We start from the raw sequence: 11,660 nt of genomic DNA on the forward strand, positions 1-11,660 counted from the left end.
TGCTGGGTCCACTTGGGCAGACCTGGTGGATGTAGTGTCGGTGGTTGCTGGTGGCACCGTTGGGGGAGCCTGTGGTGTGGCCCACCACGCCCCGGAGGCCCGATCTGAATGGTACTTGCGGGCCATCCTCCGATACCCACACTGCACCTGCAGGATGTGCCTGTATCTCATTGCACGGCGCTCAAAATGGTTGCGATCTGCGGCACTCAGGTTTGCAGCTGTGAAGAGAAAAGGCAAATATTTAGCTTTGGATTTGCAGTGGGTGGAATACCACAATGGGTCATTTGTCCATTACTAGAAATGTATTGGTTGCAGCAATTGTTACAACATAGTTCACGGAAAGGCTCAGAGGAAGTACATGTGAAGCATGCATACATAAGGGCATATCACACCTAGCATATCCATGTCTCTACATGATGGATGACATCACCCTAAACTACTCATCCAAATCATACCTAAGGCATTTGACATTATGGCACCACCTCTTTCGCATACTGACTTCACTACATATGTCATTCTATGTGATAACAATCACACTCCTCACTCAATGCCAGTTGGAATTAGTTGTGTGCTAAGATTGAACCCCTGGGCCAGAATCAAATGTCCACACTAGGGGCCAGATGTAGGAATTTGGAAAATGCAACGAGCAATTTGCAATGCAGAACGGTGTCTCTGACACCGTCTGCAAGTCGCTATGTGGTCCCTAAGACCCACCTCATGAACATCAATGATGTGGGTTCCAAGTTGCCCCACCTTAGCGACTATGGGCACTCACGGGGATGGAGGCCTGCTGGGAACAGCAGACCTGCATGGACGTGACTGCTTCTAAATAAAGCAGGTTATTTTCCCCCAAGTGTAGGCCGTTTACCTGAAAGGAAAATGAGCTGCAATTAGTTAAAAATCACAAAAAATTCAATTTTGGATTGTTTCACGGTAATTAGTGGTCCCTTAGACCACTGGCTGTTTTGTGCAGGATTATTTCGGTCCACTCACAAAGGTGAAGGGTTACAATGGGGACCCCTTCCAGTTAGCAAGTGGGTTACCATCCACTTCAAGTGGATGATAACAGCGACTCACTTTGCAACCACGTACTCGGTTGCAAATGGGATTGCCTACCACTGTGAGTTGCAAGTAGGTCTGGTAAACCCCTTAATATTTTGCAATTTGCAAAGCATTTTGCTAATATGTTCATGACCACCAAATACATTTTGGAATAGGAAACAGACGTTTGCAACTCGGAAACAGAAATTTATGCCATTTGCAACGTGTAGACATTTTGCTACATCTGGCCCTAGGTACTCACTCAAGTCACAAAAGGTGTCAAGTACGTGTAACATACTGGTTGCTACAGTCCTAGGTACCCTGTTTCACAATAACATCCCAGTCTTTGTGGGTGGTGTGGGAAGAACAACCAACAATCCCATGTTCAATACACACCCAGGAGTGTATAGAAAGTTCCACAAGTATGTGCCTTCACACACAACACCTATGAAGGGCTAGCAACACGTTGTAGTCAGCCAAACATTGTCACATCCCAGGTCCACACATGTCAAAATGAAATGACTTAGGCCAACATGACATACTATCAGTGAGGCATGTTTTACAACACACACAGAGGAGGTAGAACACCCATTCTCATGATTCGACAGAACACCTAGGCCATTGCACTCAAGTCACACACACTTCTAGTTCACCTTGTGGAAGTACATGCCCCCGGAAGATCTGACCTACAGTGTACACAGTCCATCCTCAACTAGGAAGAAGCACTTGTCATCAAAGCCATGTGCCTAAGCTATCTGGGAGACTGTCAGTCTGATATGCAGACTCAGTTCATGGCAAGTCCCTGACCAAGTCTAACATTGACCAGTGTATTCCAAATGAGTCATCCCATTCCCCATTGCCGCCCAACTGGAATGACCTACAGCCCCTCAAATTGAGAGATGGCTTGGTATTGCTTTACAGAAACAGAAGTCCTATTTGATATCACACTAAAACAACAATGCCAAAGAACGGCCAGCGCATCAAATCATGGATTCTCTTGAACACACAGTAATCCATCATGCTTCATTACCAAACAATGAAAATAGCACTCAGGCGACACTCACTGTAGGTATCGGGGTCGTCAAAATGTGCCACCTCTCCCACGGTGTACGGGGCTGGTCCACCTGTAAAGCATGAAAGGAAGAATATACTCAGACTGGGTGAACTGACAAATAATTTCAGTTACAATGACACTGTGTGAATATGACATGGTAATGACAGACTTTCAGACATGCTCATACTGCATGGATGACTTTGTATTCAACATTATCATTGGATGAGTCTCCTGCTACAGTTACACACCCTACTACACACATGCAGTGGCCAGGACAGTCATGTGTCGGCCAAGTTAATCCTCCATTAGTATGCCCCACCAATAATGTTATCCATACATCTCAGCATGTGAATCCCAGAGAGACATTCCAAAACTGGTTCCATGAGGACTGCATGACCACTCACAATCAAACAGGCTAGGTGGACATGTTCAACACACAGCAACTACACACACATGTGACATATGTGTGGACAACATAACGAACTTCATGTGACGTGAAGCCAACACACATGTATAGCATCATCATGTGTTTCTAAATTTCTGTCTAGCTATGGCGTCTACATATGTAGGTATGTTGTTTCTACATGACTTACTCACTGGCCATTATGAACAGTAGAGTACAAATAGAGCCGTTCACGTGTTGCTTTTCTGACACAAATGCAACACAACATTACATACAGCTACAGGCATCTGGTATGTGTTGCAAAAATGAGCCATCGGACTGGTAGCATTGGTCTTCATACACATTCTGCAACAAATACACATTAGGGCACATATGTATACCTTTGTAGCGCATCATTTGCATCATTTTGTTACGCAGAGAGGGGGCTACTTAGCAAAATACAGATAGATGTTGCAATTTTCTGCTGTTATTGCCTGAAAATGTGTTGCAAAAATGGGGATATATGTGTATAACCATGGGCCTAGGTTTCCCTAGCATTACACACAGTCAGCTACTTATTTAGCAGATTGGCTAACAATCATCACATGTTCCCACACAGATTTCTATTATTCCCATGTAATTGATTTGTACTCACCAACATGGCCACCAATCCGGAGTCCCAGGTGGTCCAGCAGGTCCTGTTCCCTGGTGATCAGATCTGCCCAGCGGTGCTTGAGTTGATGGACATTTCGCAGGCTCCCGTAGACCCGGACCAGGTGATGGCGCACCTTCTCCCACCGGATTTTCCTAGCCTCCGTGTGATACCCCTGTATCACACGGCCCCCAGCCTCCAGCATCAGTGGGAAGAAATGGCTAACTAGCCATATGAATCCCCCCAATTCATCTTCACCCATCCTGGACAGGCGAGGCCTACCTGACATATTGACAGCTCTAAAAATGGACAAATTAAATATGAAAGTAAAAGTGGGAAATGGGGTAAGGTAGAGGTGTGAAAGAAAAAGAAAAAGTAGAAAAATAGCCCAACTAACCCCCCAAACTATGCTACCCACAACAGACTCCCACAGACAATACAAACTATCACAGGAATAGACAAAACAAGACTAAACAGAATGAGACAATGTTATACAACAAGAATAGATTGACAAAAAGACAAAATACAAGGCACACAGGACACTAAAGCAGTAAAACACAGGACAACACCTTTCACACAACCACACAGTCTAGATAAATCTGAGACTGCAAAGTGAAAGTGAAAGTAAACTCCCAGTACAGATTTGGTAAACAGGATATCCTATTACATCACTTCCTGCATAAAATGGCCGCCGTTTTTATTTTCCCGTTATGCGTCATATTTTCACACATACACAATTGTGCGTCATATTTTTTGACGCATTACATTGCACATGATGCCGAGTCAAAAAATATGATATGAATATTAATATTTTTTAATGTACATGAGATGACCAACATATTGTCCATGTAGCGTCAATTTTACCACGCATACATCATGGGCGTCATTTTTTTTCCACGTACAGTAGTGCACATGATGCTGAGTCAAAAAATATGATATGAATATTAATATTTTTTAATGTACATGAGATGACCAACATATTGTCCATGTAGCGTCAATTTTACCACGCATACATCATGGGCGTCATTTTTTTTCCACGTACAGTAGTGCACATGATGCTGAGTCAAAAAATATGATATGAATATTAATAATTTTTAATGTACATGAGATGAACAACATATTGTCCATGTAGCGTAAATTTTACCACACATACATCATGGGCGTCATTATTTTTCAACGTACAGTAGTGCACATGATGCTGAGTCAAAAAAATTGATGATGTAAATTATACTTTGATGGCTAAATATGTGACACTTTTGGATACATTTCTATTTGACTCTGCATTCTGTGCACTCATGTACATGAACAAATTATGAGGCCCATGCTGTCTGCGTAGAATTTGGAGCAATTTTTTCCTTAAGTCTTCATGTTTTTACCTTTGGAAAGGTGATTTGTCATGGTCAAACGGTGCGATGTGATACACATTTGTGTTTGGATATGACACATGTCCGTTGTTGTATGTATAGAAGGCATTCACACTGTAATGTTTTGGATATGTTAACTAATGTATTGACCACATTTGTCAACATATTTGGGTTAATTGCTGATGGCTATTTTGAAATGATGGATGGGATACCATGATGTATTCCTTCTCCAAAATGTGTCCACAATTATGATGGTGATGCTTTTATCTGTAGTCCTAACAGGGAGTGGAAGAGTCACTTACAGTTTTTATTAGACTAACCATGTCCCATTATGATTTTGTGTTTCAGATTTGTGTTGGACTTATGACATTTAGGCCACACATGTGCCTTATGCATGTGTTTAGTTCACAAGTACAAGATTCTTGTATGTTTTGGGGGCGGTAGAGGTGGACTTAGGCCCCCAGCACCCTGGGATTTGACCATCCAGAATAGCTACTGTATCCATGGAGTATATTTATTATATCATGGCAAACATGCAGCAGCAGGCTAATGTAAGGCCATATGGTATGAATGACTGTTGACCATTCATTCATCTCATTAGCCCATTTGACGTTTGCAGTAATGATGAATTGGAGCAAACTTGCATACCATTTTCCAATGACTATGTTTGCAAGACTCTCAGCGTTCCCGATGTGATAATGAGAATATTTTTGTGGTTGTCTGTGTCCCTTTCTGCATAAACTGGTTTAGTGGCATGTTACAATCTTCCTGCTAGGTTCAAAGTGGGACACAACTGTGATGGTCTACTTTCAAATATTAGGTTGATTGTATGACATATGTGTACATGTGTGTTGGAATGTGGATCCACTATCACCTGTCTGGGTGTATGTTGTCACTGTGACTTCAAGGTCTCCTCCTGAGTTAGTGGCAGCTGATGTTGTACCTATTGTGTATTGCTCATATCACACACTTGAGAGAAGCCATTGATGACATGGTCACGTACACATGGATGGTCCCACCCTGTCTCTGAACACGTGTGATGTGACTTTCAAATGACCTCCAATTTTGGGCTGGATGAGAGACTGTTTCAGTTGTTTGGATCCGGCATGTGTAATTGCCACATTTGTACTCCTGTTGGGCTCTGTGTATGGTAATGTATCATGTCACATCCTACCCTCTGTGCATACATTTGTGATGGTTTTTTTTGGTGTGATGAATGTTATAGCATTCTTGCTCAATGAGCCGACATTCTTCTTCAGCAATTTCAAACTAAAGGTGGTCAGAAATGAATAGGCCAAAGCATGATGTGGTGTCTCTTATCTGTGTTTATTTACAAGTGTGGAATACAAGTGGTTGTGTTGTGTTGTCTGTGACTATTTTGTGTACTAATGTGACAACCTATGGTTGTTGGTGAAAACTTTGGCATTGTTTTTTTTCCCCGGGTGAGCAAGTGTTTGTTGGCTAACTGTTTGTCAGCAGGATGTATTGTTTTCTCCAGTACAGTGTGCCCTCCCTTGCATTGTGACTTGTGATACAGGTGTCCGTGTGTCCTCACTGGGGGTGTGATGATAGTTCCATGCAGAGTTGAAACATGAAAGTGTATTAGAAATATTCATATGAACATACCCAGGCCATCCCATCCCTTTAAACTTATGCATTGTATTAGTGTACAGGTTATTGTGAGCCTTCCAATTTGCAAGGTGACATTTAGGCAACCACAGTCATTAATGTCTTCACACTAAGCTGTAGAGTAAATTCCAATGTGTGAGAGGTTCAATGGTGACTTGTGAAACATGGCTAGTGATGTGAGTACCTCAGTGTGTTCCTGTCGAGGTGTTGCTATTGTGGTGTATGTGTTGTTTATCCTAGAGGGTTTCTGAGCAGTGTGTATATGAGTTTGTTTTTTGTCCTTACCAACAAGTAGTCCATTGCCATACCGTCCATCCTGGAAGTGTTGGTTGATGGTGCAGTGACGGAAGATGAATGCGTCATGTACACTCCCAGGATATTTAGCCACAATGTTGCTGATCAATCCTTGGTGATCGACTATGGCCTGCACGTTGATTGAATGTGTGTGCTTCCTGTTGCGGTAGAGGTGTTCACTCGCAGCAGGTGGCACAAGGCGTACGTGTGTGCAGTCGATTGCACCAAAGCCACTGATGGCGTAGAACCCCTGTTTAGTTTCCTGCTGCTTCTGCACTGTGTTAGGGAAGCAGATGTGGCGGGGTGTCAGGCGAATGATGGCATCCAGTACTTTAGGCAGGAATGCGGAGAAAGATGGTTGTGATATTCCACCAACCAGGGCACCAGTAGTCTGAAACGAGCCACTTGCCAGCATGTGAAGTACGGCAAGCAGCTTTGTTTCTGTTGGGATAGTGCGTGGAGTCACTAAATTGGGGGCCAATTGCTGTTCAATATTTGTCAGCAGCTGCTGAATGGCCTGCCAGTTCAACCGGTACCTCTGGATGATGTCTCGTTCCCTGAGGCCATGCAGGGTTGTTCTTGGGCGGAATATCCTCTCCTGCCTTCTGCGCTGTCTTTGGGGTCCCTGCTGTTGTTGTTGTAGCTGCTGTTGTTGCTGCAGGGCTCTGCGTCTACGTGCACGCTGAAGAAAAAGCACCTCCATGTCTCCCTGTTGCTGCTCTGCTGCTCTGCTGCTCTGTTGTTTGTTCTGTGTGTTCTGATTAAGTACAGGTGTGTTTGCCCCATTTTAACGCCTGCCCTGACCCAGGCGTTAAAATTTCACGATATTCGTGCTTTGCGTCATTTTTTTGCGCCGCCTGCTGCGCGGGAGTGATTTTTGCTCTGAAGCATAAATACGACGCACCGCTGTGTGCGTCGGTTTTTGGACGGGAACGCCTACCCTGCATGTCATGAACGCAGGGCGGGGTGCCGCTTCCAAAAACTGGCGCACATAGCGCCATTTTCCTTGTGCGCCGGCTCGGGCGTCAGGGTTTAAATATGGGGCAACGTTTGCGGTGAAAGTGCTTCAAAATTTTTGACGCACATTCGGCGCAAACGGAGTATAAATATGCCCCTAAGCACTGGGGCAGATCCTTTTTACACTTGGCTGAGAGTAGACCCTTTGAAGACTGTGAGAAGTACAGACCTCTCTTATTAGATTCATTGGTTGTGACTTTAGGCTACCCAATACCTTTCTTGCAGAACTTTTAATAACGTATCTGTTATGCTGACACTTCTTGAATGTTTCCAATATTTTTCTCTAGTTCCTGTATTTTGCCTTTGACCTAACTAGGAATTTCGTTAGCTTAGACTAGGGCATTTAAAATGATAAGGATTTTCAAATGGTTAGACAAGAAGACCACAATTTGTAAATAGATCATCAGATAGTTTTTCCTCATTTTTCACATTACTGCGACTGAGATCATTGTATGCCTTATGCTTGTCCAACTTAATCTGATCTGAGGCTTTACTTCACCTTTGGTGATTCTGTAGTTATAAGGATATTTTTGAGATTGACTCACATAAATTTGGCTCTAAATTTGTTATACACGTTTGAACTTTTGTCTCCACCTCTTAGATTTAATGTTACACTGTTATGTGTTTGAACTGCATAATTTATCTTTCTGTTTCCTCTGTTGCTCTCAAACAAGATTCATCAGAAAAAAGACATTCAAAGCATGGGCCAGAGCGTTATCAGTTTCTTTATGAAAATTTCAAAGGATCAAAACATATGACCCTTTGCTGAATTTGGAATTTTATCCAATTTTCAAAAATATATATCTTTGCTTTATCACCGATGTGTTTCACGCTGGTTTCCACCACAAACTGGAAATAGGTTGGAGGCACAAAACGTAGGAAAAAAAGGCTACTTCTTTGAAAAATGACAAAACTATGGTAAAACATAGTTGTTTTGATTCAGCTCTGTATGTACCAGAAAGCTAGGAAGGTGATGACTTTAGTACAGAAAAACATTTGTCGATTTCATTTGTATGACAAAAAAAAACAATTACTCTTATCCAGAGCACTTTTTTGCAATTTTTCTAAAAAAAACTCAAAATGTGGCTAAATATGCTACTTTCTCGGTCCTATCCAGGGGAATTCACAAACCCTGGGCATCTTTAGGGTTTCCAAGATGTTGGAAAAAGGAAGCAGACTTGACGTGGATACCGTATGTTGTCTAAAAGTTATGAAGGCTTAAGCACTAACTACTCCAAATTGTCAAAAAAGGGCTCAGCCCTGGGGTGTTGGGTGACGGAGAGGCAAGCCAAGTAGAAAAGGGTTAACAACCAAATACAGAAATAAGCAACTAAAAGATGACCGATTACATTTTGTGAAGGGCCTTCCATTGTGCGCAAAACACACGTCATTATGTTTTTAGTAACTTTTGATCTGTTTGAGCTAGGAACACATTTTTTTTTTTTTTTAGTTAAACTTTGCAGATTATGCAGCAGGTGATGGATCATGTGACAAATGTGAAAAATACATAATTAGGAGAAATAGCTGCTGCTGTAGAATTGCAAAATTCCAGTGGCCCTGGCTATAGCTTCACTGAAAATAGATCCTTTTGTAGTACTGTGTAAACTCACTCAATAGTTTTGATATATTTACATTGCAAAAGTGTGTCAGTGGACTTTGAAATATTAACTATCTACATATAATGATGATTAATACTTTTCTGTGGACATGGCTCAGAGGAGGATCTGACTAAAAAAAAAGTAGTAAAAGTAATCTGATTGAATTGGGCAACATTTTTGTCCAATTCAGGATCTGTAGATCCGCAAAATCTGCAGATCCTCAAAATCTATTTGTCTGATCACAACTAAAAATGTTTGTTGACGCTTACATTATGTAATGTGAGGAAAAACACACATTTTCATACATCCTGCATTACAGAAATAAATGTAGGGGCCATGAAAGGGGTAAGAGTGCAATGTGAACTCAGAGAGAATATAGGTGGGGTCAGGATGAGTAGATATTTCCAACGAAAATGTATTAAGTTCAACATTTTCACAGAAGGCTATGTGGTTCTGTATATGGGTTGGGAATCTCCAGAACAAGAATTTTGTATACTTGTGATTTGTAAATATGGCTTGAACAGGTGGAACACATTGAGCAGGCAGTAGCGATGCATCTGGGGTGGCTTTTGGATTCACAGATCATGAGTCATAAAATTTTAAAACGTGTTTTTAAAAGAAGGAGAACACAATGTGAGCCTCGGTGCAAAGCCTACTCAAAGGCCATAGCAAGCACTCAACCTTTTGCTGGCAGAGCATTACTCATTCGCTCAAACATGATGTCACAGATGGCAACACAAATGGCATCATCAGGTTATCACCAGTGAGATCATGTATATTACCATTAATATAAGTGATGATATCTCTGGAGCATCGATTAACCTTTAACTAATTTGATCTGTAAAACCTTGGGATTTTGCAATGTTATAAAAGCAAATAACTGAAGCTTAAATAGGGTAAGGTGTTTAGCGATTCATAACTAGATCATTTTCTTAGTTTTTCAGTTTGGGGTAAAATCATAATATAGCTTCAACATAACTTTTTTTTCTGCCTATTACTAATGCTAACAGCATCTACAGTGCGTGCCCTGCAGCCATTCACCATTGATATTGGCCTAAAAAACTATTCTCAGCATACCTTAGATCAGCTCATTCCAAAGAATCCCCTTCATACCTTTCTCTTTCCTTCATTCCAGGTAAGTTGAGTGTTTAGATCAAGGCACAGATCACTGACTGTCTAGCCATGCTACTCTGTGAGTGAGGAGAAGGATGTGAGTTTTGATTTCCTTAATGAAAGGCAATTATAGAAAGAAAAAAATACATAAGATACAAAACCATGATAATCTATAATACAACACATAAAAATACACAGTGCAAAAAATAAAGTGAGATGTCTAAGTCAGGATCACTATACACCACATGCTCTCAATTATTTGCCCTGCTAATTTAAGACAATTGGTCATAACTAACTTCTGGGACTTGCCATAGATTCCTAGCTACCATTAAACTGGTCACAACTGTCTGCAAAGTGAAAGAAGGGGAATAACAATGTCAAAATGGGTTAGCTCAACAACTATTTAACCAACAGTACAAAACTAAAGTATGTATAGTGACACTGCAGTACATTTTTATTCTCGTATTAAACAAGATTTGGAAATACACCCCAACACAGCTTTAGGGTTATCTACGGCCACCAATTGGGAGATTGTACAGGACAAGAAGGCAGGGGCATAGCTTAGTCAGTGAGATTTGGGGGGGGGAATCTAAAATGTCCCATCTAAAAAGCAGTAGGCCGCAAGATGAATGGGTGAGATGGCCAAGGAGTAGAATAGACTGACCCCATAGGTGGGTCTCTGGGGCCAATTTTGAGTTTGGTGAGCAGTGTACTCTATCACAAGGGCAACAGAATACCCTATCCACCAAACTCAAAGTTCCCCACCTCATTTGAGTCAGGTGATTTACACGTTTTTACTCTGCTGGTGTAAAACGTCTTCCCATGGCTTGACGAAGTAGGGGCTCTCTGAGGTAAGCCATACAACTCTGTACACTATTAAGAGTTGACGGTCAGATTTCTTTTTTTGACTGTCCATTATCATCAGGTATATCCTGCCAGTGGGGAACAGTAAAAACACAACAAAAAAGGACCCCACACCATGGGAGATAACTCTCATGTTGAGTGGGTTCATTAGTTTTTTTTTCCAAATCAAAGTCTCACTTTAAGAGTTTGTAATTGCAAAACTTTGATGGTTGGCCTTCAAGTTTGATGGAGCTGTTCATCAGACTTTTCCAACATTGCAAGCATTTGTCTCATCAACTTTTGGGTTTTTGATTGAAAGTAGTATGCCTTGGACCCTGAAACTGCCACAGCTTTCCAAGCATACTACTGCCAATGTTTGGGAATTACAACAAGTAATACAGTTTCACATTTTCATCCATTCAAGGAATACTTATGTGGAGATTACTATTTTTGGGTAAACTGGCCCCTATATATACATTTAAGTTCCTGATCCAGAAAAATGAACAAGTTAAAATCTCTTAGTAAATTAAGGACGATGAGAAAAAAACAACGATCTGTCTACTATTCTTAGCCAGCTACAATGAGGTGATCCATCTGTCGATCGCCAGTGCAACGCTATGGCTCTCTTAGGGCCACCATGAGAGCAAGGTCCAAGAACCTATTTCCCACTTTC

The sequence above is a fragment of the Pleurodeles waltl genome, chromosome 3_1 (assembly GCF_031143425.1).
Source record: "Pleurodeles waltl isolate 20211129_DDA chromosome 3_1, aPleWal1.hap1.20221129, whole genome shotgun sequence".
Lineage (NCBI taxonomy): Eukaryota > Metazoa > Chordata > Amphibia > Caudata > Salamandridae > Pleurodeles > Pleurodeles waltl.